General features: G+C 39.5%; 3 non-coding genes across 3 annotated transcripts; all 3 read left to right on the plus strand.

Moving 5' to 3' along the window:
- The first annotated feature begins 11,371 nt into the window (after positions 1 to 11,371).
- Positions 11,372 to 11,443, plus strand: TRNAA-UGC (transfer RNA alanine (anticodon UGC)). Its single transcript has one exon. It is a non-coding gene; the product is annotated as a tRNA-Ala (tRNA).
- Positions 11,444 to 14,211: 2,768 nt separating this feature from the next.
- On the plus strand, positions 14,212 to 14,283 carry TRNAA-UGC (transfer RNA alanine (anticodon UGC)). Its single transcript has one exon. It is a non-coding gene; the product is annotated as a tRNA-Ala (tRNA).
- A 7-nt stretch (positions 14,284 to 14,290) lies between these two features.
- Positions 14,291 to 14,363, plus strand: TRNAA-AGC (transfer RNA alanine (anticodon AGC)). The gene has a single exon. It is a non-coding gene; the product is annotated as a tRNA-Ala (tRNA).
- Positions 14,364 to 15,000: the final 637 nt, after the last annotated feature.

Here is a 15,000-nt window from a genome sequence, read left to right on the forward strand (position 1 = left end):
CTCTCTCTTCTCTCTCACTAATAACCTTACTTCTTCATCCCACCACTCACTACTTCCCTATATATATATATATATATATATATATATATATATATATATATATATATATATATATATATATATATATATATATATATATATATATATATATATATATATATATATATATATATAGGAAAGGATCACAATTTTGCGGGTGATCAAGATATTTCTATGAGTCCACGGGGAACATGAAACACGAAAACTTCCCAAGTGCACTTTCGTGTAATAATCACATCATCAGGGGAGACACAAGAGAGAAATATAACAGTCAGTTGATATACATCGAAGCGACGAAGCTGTCGGGTTGAGGGTCAAGTCAATTGGGAGGTAAGTTTGAATGGAGAAAAACTGAAAGAAGTAAAGTGTTTTAGCTATCTGGGAGTGGATCTGGCTGCGGATGGAACCATGGAAGCGGAAGTGGATCATAGGGTGGGGGAGGGGGCGAAAATTTTGGGAGCCTTGAAAAATGTGTGGAAGTCGAGAACATTATCTCTGAGAGCAAAAATGGGTATGTTTGAAGGAATAGTAGTTCCAACAATGTTGTATGGTTGCGAGGCGTGGGCTATGGATAGAGTTGTGCGCAGGAGGATGGATGTGCTGGAAATGAGATGTTTGAGGACAATGTGTGGTGTGAGGTGGTTTGATCGAGTAAGTAATGTAAGGGTAAGAGAGATGTGTGGAAATAAAAAGAGCGTGGTTGAGAGAGCAGAAGAGGGTGTTTTGAAATGGTTTGGGCACATGGAGAGAATGAGTGAGGAAAGATTGACCAAGAGGATATATGTGTCGGAGGTGGAGGGAACGAGGAGAAGAGGGAGACCAAATTGGAGGTGGAAAGATGGAGTGAAAAGGATTTTGTGTGATCGGGGCCTGAACATGCAGGAGGGTGAAAGGAGGGCAAGGAATAGAGTGAATTGGAGCGATGTGGTATACAGAGGTTGACGTGCTGTCAGTGGATTGAATCAAGGCATGTGAAGCGTCCGGGGTAAACCATGGAAAGCTGTGTAGGTATGTATATTTGCGTGTGTGGACGTGTGTATGTACATGTGTATGGGGGGGGGTTGGGCCATTTCTTTCGTCTGTTTCCTTGCGCTACCTCGCAAACGCGGGAGACAGCGACAAAGTATAAAAAAAAAAAAAAGAAAATATATATATATATATATATATATATATATATATATATATATATATATATATATATATATATATATATATATATATATATATATATATATATACATATATATACATATATGTGGTGATGTGAGAAGGAGATGGAGTGAGTATTTTGAAGGTATGTTGAATGTGTTTGATGATAGAGTGGCATATATAGGGTGTTTTGGTCGAGATGGTGTGCAAAGTGAGAGGGTTAGGGAAAATGATTTGGTAAACAGAGAAGAGGTAGTAAAAGCTTTGCGGAAGATGAAAGCCGGCAAGGCAGCAGGTTTGGATGGTATTGCAGTGGAATTTATCAAAAAAGGGGGTGACTGTATTATTGACTGGTTGGTAATGTTAATTAATGTATGTATGACTCATGGTGAGGTGCCTGAGGATTGGCGGAATACGTGCATAGTGCCATTGTACAAAGGCAAAGGGGATAAGAGTGAGTGCTCAAATTACAGAGGTATAAGTTTGTTGAGTATTCCTGGTAAATTATATGGGAGGGAATTGATTGAGAGGGTGAAGGCATGTACAGAGCATCAGATTGGGGAAGAGTAGTGTGGTTTCAGAAGTGGTAGAGGATGTGTGGATCAGGTGTTTGCTTTGAAGAATGTATGTTAAAGATACTTAGAAAAGTAAATGGATTTGAATGTAGAATTTATGAATCTCGAGAAGGCATATGATAGAGTTGATAGAGATGCTCTGTGGAAGGTATTAAGAATATATGGTGTGGGAGGCAAGTTGTTAGAAGCAGTGAAAAGTTTTTATCGAGGATGTAAGGCATATGTACGTGTAGGAAGAGAGGAAAGTGATTGGTTCTCAGTGAAAGTTGCTTTGCGGCAGGGGTGTGTCAAGTCTTCATGGTTGTTTAATTTCTTTATGGATGGGGATGTTAGAGAGGTGAATGCAAGAGTTTTGGAAAGAGGGGCAAGTATGCATTCTGATGTGGATGAGAGAACTTGGGAAGTGAGTCCACTGTTGTTCGCTGATGCTACAGCACTGGTGGCTGATTCGTGTGAGAAACTGCAGAAGCTGATGACTGAGTTTGGTAAAGTGTGTGAAAGAAGAAATCAGAGAGTGAATGTGAATAAGAGCAAGGTTATTAGGTACAGTAGGGTTGAGGGACAAGTCAATTGGGAGGTAAGTTTGAATGGAGAAAAACTGAAGAAGTGAAGTGTTTTAGATATCTGGGAGTGGATTTGGCAGCGGATGGAACCATGGAAGCAGAAGTGAATCGTAGGGTGAGGAAAGGGGCGAAAGTTCTGGGAGCGTTGGAGAATGTGTGGAAGTCGAGAACATTATCTCGGAAAGCAAAAATGGGTATGTTTGAAGGAATAATGGTTCCAACAATGTTATATGGTTGCGAGTCTTAGGCTGTAGATAGAGTTGTGCGGAGGAGGGTGGATGTACTGGAAATGAGATGTCTGAAGACAATATGTGGTGTGAGGTGGTTCTATCGAGTAAGTAATGATAGGGTAAGAGAGATGTGTGGTAATAAAAAAAATGTAGTTGAGAGAGCAGAAGAGGGTGTTTTGAAATGGTTTGGTCACATGGAGAGAATGAGTGAGGAAATATTGACCAAGAGTATATGTGTGTCAGAAATGGAGGGAACGAGGAGAAGTGGGAGACCAAATTGGATGTGGAATCATGGAGTGAAAAAGATTTTGAGTGATCGGAGCCTGAACATGAAGGAGGGTGAAAGGCGTGCAAGGAATAGAGTGAATTGGAACGATGTGGTATACCGGGGTCGACGTGCTGTCAATGGATTGAACCAGGGTATGTGAAGCGTCTAGGGTGAACCATGGAAAGTTCTATGGGGCCTGGATGTGGAAAGGGAGCTGTGGTGTCGGTGCATTATTAACTGACAGCTAGAGACTGAGTGTGAACGAATGTGGCCTTTGTTGTCTTATCCTAGCGCTACCTCGCGCACATGCGGGGTGAGGGGATTGTTATTTCATGTGTGGCGGGGTGGTGATGGAAAAAATAAAGGCAGACAGTATAAATTATGTACATTTGTATATATGTATGTCTCTGTGTGTATATACATGTATATGTTGAGATGTGTAGGTATATATATTAGCGTGTGTTGACATGTATGCATATACATGTGTATGTGGGTGGGTTGGGCCATTCTTTCGTCTGTTTCCTTGCGCTTCTTCGCTAACACGGGAACAGCGACAAAGTAAAATTTATATATATATATATATATATATATATATATATATATATATATATATATATATATATATATATATATATATATATATATATATATATATATATATGCACCCGACTGCCAGAAGAAAATCATGTTACCATACAACTACGAAACCTAAAGACACCTGAACCTGTTTACCTGACTTTAATGCTACATAGAAAAACCTCGATTGTTGGGGCCGGTATAGGTGGTGGGTGACGTAATGACCAGCAGGTGACGTTCGTTTGGTACAATATATGATATGCAAAGGTTCATTTATGGAGATTCAGAAAATTGATCCTCGTACATCTTGCATGCTAAGCGAGCGCTCAACTGTGTGAGCAATGTTGCCATGTCCCTAGAGGTGCCGAGAATCGAAATCGGGCATTTCACATTCAAAAGTAACACCCTATCATTGAATTGATTATAATAAGCAAACGTATGCTTTATACAAAATGAAGTTTTACATAAGATTCGTGAAGAACACGACATGCAATTTTGTTAAAACAAAAGGTGTATTGCTCAAATTTTTAGTACAGTGAAGATTAAAGAAGGAAAATATATGCTTGATATTAAGAAAATCATTTATAACTGGTTCTTGATATCAAATATAGGACACTATTGACTTGCCTTTTCGCCTCCTCTTTAGTTGAACTACAGAATTATATTTCCAGTCAGGAGAGTCAGGAGCGCTCTATACAACTCACATATACTTGTCTACATTAAGAATAAGATTGTCGACTATATCCGAGTCATGCACGCTTTTGAGTTTCCAGCAAACTCATACCAGCCAACTCTAAATGAGCTGTAAGTTCCATTAAGAATATAGATGTAGTTTTGCATCCTGGATGAATGTTTCGTATTTCCTAGTACTATTAGATATCTTCAAAGTTTAACGATGAAAAGGTATGACATTGGTTCAGTCATTTTCCATGGAAAATGAAAAGATTCTTTAGCTGACGTACTGGTGAGAGATACGGGGATCGATGCCCCGTGTCTCCAAAAAATTAATGTTTTTGGAGTCCTACACTGTATGCGCCAAGAAAATCTGTTACAGACCACCTTCACCAGCAGGTTATCTCACCCGCCACTTCAACAGGCCACAAGAACCATAATAACCTCGACCATTTCACAGAAGAACAGTATTCCACATATAGTACACATTGTCTCCAACAACTTCATCGTAGTTTGTAAGCACACCAAGTGCATACAAAAGGATACTAAGCATTTTATTTTCAAATACAGATGATTTAGCCATTCCTTATAATGCTCCTAAAATAAAGCTTAATATATATATATATATATATATATATATATATATATATATATATATATATATATATATATATATATATATATATATATATATATATATTGATATATATATATATATATCCAGGTTTCTTTCCTCAAACATACTACCTATCTCTCCTTTTTTCACATCTTGGTTACATCCACACACATTTAGGCACCCCACTCTGAGCCTTCGAGGAGGATGATCACTCCCCGCGTGACTCCTTCTTCTGTTTCCCATTTTAGAAAGTTACTACAAGGAGTGGAGGATTTCCGGCCCCCCGCTCCCGTCCCCTCTAGTCGCTTTCTACGACACGCGAAGAGGTAGTAAAAGCTTTGCGGAAGATGAAAGCCGGCAAGGCAGCAGGATTGGATGGTATTGCAGTGGAATTTATTAAAAAAGGGGGTGACTGTATTGTTGATTGGTTGGTAAGGTTATTTAATGTATGTATGACTCATGGTGAGGTGCCTGAGGATTGGCGGAATGCGTGCATAGTGCCATTGTACAAAGGCAAAGGGGATAAGAGTGAGTGCTCAAATTACAGAGGTATAAGTTTGTTGAGTATTCCTGGTAAATTATATGGGAGGGTAGTGATTGAGAGGGTGAAGGCATGTACAGAGCATCAGATTGGGGAAGAGCAGTGCGGTTTCAGAAGTGGTAGAGGATGTGTGGATCAGGTGTTTGCTTTGAAGAATGTATGTGAGAAATACTTAGAAAAGCAAATGGATTTGTATGTAGCATTTATGGATCTGGAGAAGGCATATGATAGAGTTGATAGAGATGCTCTGTGGAAGGTATTAAGAATATATGGTGTGGGAGGAAAGTTGTTAGAAGCAGTGAAAAGTTTTTATCGAGGATGTAAGGCATGTGTACGTGTAGGAAGAGAGGAAAGTGATTGGTTCTCAGTAAATGTAGGTTTGCGGCAGGGGTGTGTGATGTCTCCATGGTTGTTTAATTTGTTTATGGATGGGGTTGTTAGGGAGGTAAATGCAAGAGTCCTGGAAAGAGGGGCAAGTATGAAGTCTGTTGGGGATGAGAGAGCTTGGGAAGGGAGTCAGTTGTTGTTCGCTGATGATACAGCGCTGGTGGCTGATTCATGTGAGAAACTGCAGAAGCTGGTGACTGAGTTTGGTAAAGTATGTGGAAGAAGAAAGTTAAGAGTAAATGTGAATAAGAGCAAGGTTATTAGGTACAGTAGGGTTGAGGGTCAAGTCAATTGGGAGGTGAGTTTGAATGGAGAAAAACTGGAGGAAGTGAAGTGTTTTAGATATCTGGGAGTGGATCTGTCAGCGGATGGAACCATGGAAGCGGAAGTGGATCATAGGGTGGGGGAGGGGGCGAAAATTTTGGGAGCCTTGAAAAATGTGTGGAAGTCGAGAACATTATCTCGGAAAGCAAAAATGGGTATGTTTGAAGGAATAGTGGTTCCAACAATGTTGTATGGTTGCGAGGCGTGGGCTATGGATAGAGTTGTGCGCAGGAGGATGGATGTGCTGGAAATGAGATGTTTGAGGACAATGTGTGGTGTGAGGTGGTTTGATCGAGTAAGTAACGTAAGGGTAAGAGAGATGTGTGGAAATAAAAAGAGCGTGGTTGAGAGAGCAGAAGAGGGTGTTTTGAAATGGTTTGGGCACATGGAGAGAATGAGTGAGGAAAGATTGACCAAGAGGATATATGTGTCGGAGGTGGAGGGAACGAGGAGAAGAGGGAGACCAAATTGGAGGTGGAAAGATGGAGTGAAAAAGATTTTGTGTGATCGGGGCCTGAACATGCAGGAGGGTGAAAGGAGGGCAAGGAATAGAGTGAATTGGAGCGATGTGGTATACCGGGGTTGACGTGCTGTCAGTGGATTGAAGCAGGGCATGTGAAGCGTCTGGGGTAAACCATGGAAAGCTGTGTAGGTATGTATATTTGCGTGTGTGGATGTATGTATATACATGTGTATGGGGGGGGGGTTGGGCCATTTCTTTCGTCTGTTTCCTTGCGCTACCTCGCAAACGCGGGAGACAGCGACAAAGTATAAAAAAAAAAAAAAAAAAAAAAAAAAAAAAAAAAAAAAAAAAAAATATATATATACATATATATACATACATATATGTATATATATATATATATATATATATATATATATATATATATATATATATATATATATATATATATATATATATATATATATATATATATATATATATATTGGATAGGATCACAATCTTGTGCGTGATCAAGATATTCCTATGAGTCCCACCGAGATATATATATATATATATATATATATATATATATATATATATATATATATATATATATATATATATATATATATATATGTATATATCATAATTATTATTTTGCACTCTCACTATCTCCCGCGTTAGCGAGGTAGCGCAAGGAAACAGACGAAAGAATGGCCCAACCCACCTACATACACGTGTATATACATACACGTCCACACACGCAAATATACATATCAAAACATCTCAACGTATACATATATACACACACACAGATATATACATATAATCACATGTACATAATTCATACTGTCTACCTTTATTTATTTCCATCGCCACCTCGCCACAAATGAAATAACAGCCCCCTTCCCCCTCATGTGTGTGAGGTAGCGCTAGGAAAAGACATCAAAGGCCACATTCGTTCACACTCAGTCTCTTTCTGTCATCTAATAATGCACGGAAACCACAGCTCCCTTTCCACATCCAGGTCCCACAGAACTTTCCATGGTTTACCCCAGACGCTTCACATGCCCTGGTTCAATCCATTGACAGCACGTCGACCCGGTATACCACATCGTTCCAATTCACTCTATTCCTTGCACGCCTTTCACCCTCCTGCATGTTCAGGTCCCGATAACTCAAAATCTTTTTCACCCCATCTTTCCACCTCCAATTTGGTCTCCCACTTCTCGTTCCCTCCACCTCTGACACATATATCCTCTTGGCCAATATTTCCTCACTCATTCTCTCCATGTGACCAAAACATTTCAAAACACCCTCTTCTGCTCTCTCAACTACACTCTTTTTATTACCATACATCTCTCATACCCTATCATAACTTACTCGATCAAACCACCTCACACCACATATTGTCTTCAAACATCTCATTTCCAGCACATCCATCCTCCTCCGCACAACTCTATCCATAGCCCACGCCTAGCAACTGTACATTATTGTTGGAACCACTATTCCTTCAAACAAACCCATTTTTGCTTTCCGAGATAATGTTCTCGACTTCCAAACATTCTTCAAGGCTCCCAGAATTTTCGCCCCCTCCCCCACCCTATGATTCACTTCCGCTTCCATGGTTCCATCCGCTGCCAAATCACTCTCAGATATCTAAGACACTTCACTTCCTCCAGTTTTTCTCTATTCAAACGTTCCTCCCAATTGACTTGACCTTCAAGCCTACTGTACCTAATAACCTTGCTCTTATTTACATTTACTCTTAACTTTCTTCTTTCACACACTTTACCAAACTCAGTCACCATCTTCTGCAGTTTCTCATATGAATCAACCACCAGCGCTGTATCATCAGCGAACAACAACTGACACACTTCCCAAGCTCTCTCATCCACAACAGACTTCATACTTGCCCCTATTTCCAAAACTCTTGCATTCACCTCCCTAACAACCCCATCCATAAACAGAGTAAACAGCCATGGAGACATCACACATCCCTGCCGCAAACCTAAATTCACTGATAACCAATCACTTTCCTCTCTTCCTACACGTACACATGCCTTACATCCTCGATAAAAACTTTTCACTGCTTCTAACAACTTGCCTCCCACACCACATATCTTTAATACCTTCCACAGAGCATCTCTATCAACTCCATCATATGCTTTCTCCAGATCCATAAATGCTACAAACAAATCCACTTGCCTTTCTAAGTATTTCTCACATACATTCTTTAAAGCAAACTCCTGATCCACACACCCTCTACCACTTCCGAAACCACACTGCTCTTCCCCAGTCTGATGCTGTGTACATGCCTTCACCCTCTCAATCAATACCCTCCCATATAATTTACCAGGAACACTCAGCAAACTTATACCTCTGTAATTTGAGCACTCACCTTTGTCCCCTTTGCCTTTGTACAATGGCACTATGCTAGCATTCCGCCAATCCTCAGGCACCTCACCATAAATCATACATACATTAAACAACCTTGCCAACCACTCAACAATACAGTCACTCCCTTTTTTAATAAATTCCACTGCAATACCATCCAAACCCGCTGCCTTGCCGGCTTTCATCTTCCGCAAAGCTTTTACTACCTCTTCTCATTTTACCAAATCATTTTCCCTAACCCACTCACTTTGCACACCACCTCGACCAAAACACCCTATATATGCCACTCTATCATCAAACACATTCAACAGACCTTCAAAATACTCACTCCATATCCTTCTCACATCACCACTACTTGTTATCACCTCCCCATTTGCCCTCTTCACTGAAGTTCCCATTTGTTCCCTTGTCTTACGCACTTTATTTACCTCCTTCCAAAACATCTTTTTATTTTCCCTAGAATTTAATGATAATCTATCACCCCAACTCTCATTTGCCTCGTTTTTCACCTCTTGCACCTTTCTTTTGACCTCATGCCTCTTTCTTTTATACATCTCCCATTCATTTGCATTATTTCCTGCAAAAAAATCGTCCAAATACCTCTCTCTTCTCTTTCACTAATAATCTTACTTCTTCATCCCACCACTCACTAACCTTTCTAATCTGCCCACCTCCCACGCCTCTCATGCCACAATCATCTTTTGCGCAAGCCATCACTGCTTCCCTAAATACATCCCATTCCTCCACCACTCCCCTTACCTCCTTTGTTCTCACCTTTTTCCATTCTGTACTCAGTCTCTCCTGGTACTTCCTCACACAAGTCTCCTTCCCAAGCTCACTTACTCTCACCACTCTCTTCACCCCAGCATTCTCTCTTCTTTTCTGAAAACCTCCACAAATCTTCAACCTCGCCCGCACAAGATAATTATCAGACATCCCTCCAGTTGCACCTCTTAGCACATTAACATCCAAACGTCTCTCTTTCGCGCGCCTATCAATTAACACGTAATCCAATAACACTCTCTGGCCATCTCTCCTACTTACATACGTATACTTATGTATATCTCTCTTTTTAAACCAGGTATTCCCAATCACCAGTCCTTTTCAAGCACATAAATCTACAAGCTTGGTCTTCACCATTTCCATTTACAACACTGAACACTCCATGTATACCAATTATTCCCTCAACTGCCACATTACTCACCTTTGCATTCAAATCGCCCATCACTATAACCCGATCGCTTGCATCAAAACCACTAACACACTCATTCAGCTGCTCCCAAAACACTTGCCTCTCATGATCTTTCTTCTCATGCCCAGTGCATATGCACCAATAATCACCCATCTCTCTCTATCAACTTTCAGTTTTACCCATATCAATCTAGGGTTATCTTTCTTACACTTTATCACATACTCCCACCACTCCTGTTTCAGGAGTAGTGCTACTCCTTCCCTTGCTCCTGTCCTCTCACTAACTCCTGACTTTACTCCCAAGACATCCCCAAACCAATCTTCCCCTTTACCCTTGAGCTTCGTTTCACTCAGAGCGAAAACATCCAGGTTCCTTTCCTCAAACATACTACCTATCTCTCCTTTTTTCCCATCTTAGTTACATCCACACACATTTAGACACCCTAATCTGAGCCTTCGAGGAGGATGAGCACTCCGCGCGTGACTCCTTCTTCTCTTTCCCCTTTTAGAAAGTTAAAATACAATGAGGGGAGGGTTTCTAGCCCCCCGCTCCCGTCCCCTTTAGTCGCCTTCTACGACACGTGAGGAATGCGTGGGAAGTATTCTTTTTCCTCTATCCCAAGGATATATATATATATATATATATATATATATATATATATATATATATATATATATATATATATATATATATATATATATATAATCCAGGAAATCGATCCCCGTAAATCTTGCATGCTATGCGAGCGCTCTACCGTCTGAGCAATGTTGCCATGTCCCTAGAAGTGCCGGAAATCGACCTCGGGCATTTCACATTCAAAAGAAACGATCTATCAATGACTTGATTATAATAAGCAAACGTATGCTTTATACAAACAGAAGTTTTGCATAAATTTCGTGAAAAACACGAAATGCAATTTTGTTAAAGCAAAAGGTGTATTACTCAAATGTTTAGTACAATGAAGATTAAAGAAGGAAAACATATGCTTGATCTTAAGAACAACATTTATAACTGTTCCTTGATATCAAATATAGGATACAATTGTCTTGCCTTTTCTTCTCATTAGTTGAACTACAAGAATTATATTTCCAGTCAGGAGAGTCAGGAGCCCTCTATACAACTCACGTATACTTGTCTACATTAAGAATAAGATTGTCGACTATACCCAAGTCATGCACACTTTTGAGTTTACAGCAAACTTGTACCAGCTAACTCTAAATGGGCTGCAAGTTCTATTAAGAATATAGATGTATTTTTGCAGCCTTGATGAATGTTTCGTATTTCCTAGTATCATTAGATATCTTCAGAGTTTAACGATGAAAAGGTATGACATTGGTTCAGTTATTTTCCATGGAAAATGAAAAGATTCTTTAGCTGCCGTATTGCCTTATATCCAAGGGGGTGTAGCTCAGTGGTAGAGCGTTCGCTTTGCATGTGAAAGGCCCCGGGTTCGATCCCCGGCACCTCCAGCGGCACGGGGATGTATCTCAGATGGTAGAGCGCTCGCTTAGCATGCGAGAGGTACGGGGATCGATGCCCAGGATCTCCAGAAAATTAATGTTTTTGGAGTCCTACACTGTATGCGCCAAGAAAATCTGTTACAGACCACCTTCACCAGCAGGTTATCTCACCCGCCACTTCAACAGGCCACAAGAACCATAATAACCTCGACCATTTCACAGTAGAACAGTATTCCACACATAGTGCACATTGTCTCCAAGAATTTCATCGTAGTTTGTAAGCACATCAAGTTCATAAAAAGAGGATGCTAATCAATTTATTTTCAAATACAGATGATTTAGCCATTCCTAATAAATGCTCTCAAAATAAGGTATAATTCATATATATATATATATATATATATATATATATATATATTTTTTTTTTTTTATATTTTTTTTTTATACTTTGTCGCTGTCTCCCGCGTTTGCGAGGTAGCGCGAGGAAACAGACGAAAGAAATGGCCCAACCCCCATACACACGTACATACACACGTCCACACACGCAAATATACATACCTACACAGCTTTCCATGGTTTACCCCAGACGCTTCACATGCCTTGATTCAATCCACTGACAGCACGTCAACCCCTGTATACCACATCGCTCCAATTCACTCTATTCCTTTGCCCTCCTTTCACCCTCCTGCATGTTCAGGCCCCGATCACACAAAATCTTTTTCACTCCATCTTTCCACCTCCAATTTGGTCTCCCTCTTCTCCTCGTTCCCTCCACCTCCGACACATATATCCTCTTGGTCAATCTTTCCTCACTCATTCTCTCCATGTGCCCAAACCATTTCAAAACACCCTCTTCTGCTCTCTCAACCACGCTCTTTTTATTTCCACACATCTCTCTTACCCTTACGTTACTTACTCGATCAAACCACCTCACACCACATATTGTCCTCAAACATCTCATTTCCAGCACATCCATCCTCCTGCGCACAACTCTATCCATAGTCCACGCCTCGCAACCATACAACATGGGTGGAACCACTATTCCTTCAAACATACCCATTTTTGCTTTCCGAGATAATGTTCTCGACTTCCACACATTCTTCAAGGCTCCCAGAATTTTCGCCCCCTCCCCCACCCTATGATCCACTTCTGCTTCCATGGTTCCATCCGCTGCCAGATCCACTCCCAGATATCTAAAACACTTCACTTCCTCCAGTTTTTCTCCATTCAAACTCACCTCCCAATTGAATTGACCCTCAACCCTACTGTACCTAATAACCTAGCTCTTATTCACATTTACTCTTAACTTTCTTCTTTCACACACTTTACCAAACTCAGTCACCAGCTTCTGCAGTTTCTCACATGAATCAGCCACCAGCGCTGTATCATCAGCGAACAACAACTGACTCACTTCCCAAGCTCTCTCATCCCCAACAGACTTCATACTTGCCCCTCTTTCCAAAACTCTTGCATTCACCTCCCTAACAACCCCATCCATAAACAAATTAAACAACCATGGAGACATCACACACCCCTGCCGCAAACCTATATTCACTGAGAACCAATCACTTTCCTCTCTTCCTACACGTACACATGCCTTACATCCTCGATAAAAACTTTTCACGGCTTCTAACAACTTGCCTCCCACACCATATATTCTTAATACCTTCCACAGAGCATCTCTATCAACTCTATCATATGCCTTCTCCAGATCCATAAATGCCACATACAAATCCATTTGCTTTTCTAAGTATTTCTCACATACATTCTTCAAAGCAAACACTGATCCACACATCCTCTACCACTTCTGAAACCACACTGCTCTTCCCCAATCTGATGCTCTGTACATGCTTTCACCCTCTCAATCAATACCCTCCCATATAATTTGCCAGGAATACTCAACAAACTTATACCTCTGTAATTTGAGCACTCACTCTTATCCCCTTTGCCTTTGTACAATGGCACTATGCACGCATTCCGCCAATCCTCAGGCACCTCACCATGAGTCATACATACATTAAATAACCTTACCAACCAGTCAACAATACAGTCACCCCCTTTTTTAATAAATTCCACTGCAATACCATCCAAGGAAATCGAATCCCGTACATCTTGCATGCTAGCGAGCGCTCAACCGTCTGAGCAATGTTGCCATGTCCCTAGCGTTGCCAGGAATCGAACTCGGGCATTTCACATTCAAAAGTATCGCTCTATCATTGACTTGATTATAATAAGCAACAATATGCTCTATACAAACAGAAGTTTTCCATAAGATTCGCGACGAACACGACATGCAATTTTGTTAAAGCAGAAGATGTATTGTTCAAATATTTAATACAGTGAAGATTACAGCAGGAAAACATATGCTTGATCTTAAAAACGACATTTATAACTGTTTCTTGATATGAAATATAGCATACTATTGTCTTCCCTTTTCTTCTGTTTAGTTGAACTACAGAATTATATTTTCACTCGGGATAGTCAGGAGCGCTCTATACAACTCACGTATACTTGTCTACATTAAGAATACGATTGTCTACTATACCCGAGTCATGCACACTTTTGAGTTTACAGCAAACTTGTACCAGCTAACTCTAAATTGGCTGCAAGTCCTCTTAAGAATATAGATGTAATTTTGCAGCCTTGATTGATGTCTAGTATTTCCTAGTATTATTAGATATCTTCAAAGTTTAACCATGAAAAGGTATGACATTGGTTCTGTTATTTTCCATGGAAAATGAAAAGATTCTTTAGCTGACGTAGTGCCTTATATCCAAGGGGGTGTAGCTCAGTGGTAGAGCGTTCGCTTTGCATGTGAAAGGCCCCGGGTTCGATCCCCGGCACCTCCAGCGGCACGGGGATGTAGCTCAGATGGTAGAGCGCTCGCTTAGCATGCGAGAGGTACGGGGATCGATACCCCGCATCTCCAGAAAATTAATGTTTTTGGAGTCCTACACTGTATGCACCAAGAAAATCTGTTACAGACCACCTTCACCAGCAGGTTATCTCACCCGCCACTTCAACAGGCCACAAGAACCATATTAACCTCGACCATTTCACAGTAGAACAGTATTCCACATATAGTGCACAGTGTCTCCAACAACTTCATCGTAGTTTGTAAGCACACCAAGTGCATACAAAAGGATTCTAATCATTTTATTTTCAAATACAGATGATTTAGCCATTCTTAATAAATGCTCCCGCAATAAAGCTTAATATATATAAATATATATATATATATATATATATATATATATATATATATATATATATATATATATATATATATATATATATATATATATATATATATATATATATATATATATATATACATATATATATATATATATATATATATATATATATATATATATATATATATATATATATATATATATATATATATATATATATATATATTTATACATATATATATATATGTATATATATATATATATATATATATATATATATATATATATATATATATATATATATATATATATATATATATATATACATATATATATATATATATATACATATATACATATATATATATA

This window comes from Panulirus ornatus, chromosome 13, assembly GCF_036320965.1.
Source record: "Panulirus ornatus isolate Po-2019 chromosome 13, ASM3632096v1, whole genome shotgun sequence".
Taxonomy (NCBI): Eukaryota; Metazoa; Arthropoda; class Malacostraca; order Decapoda; family Palinuridae; genus Panulirus; species Panulirus ornatus.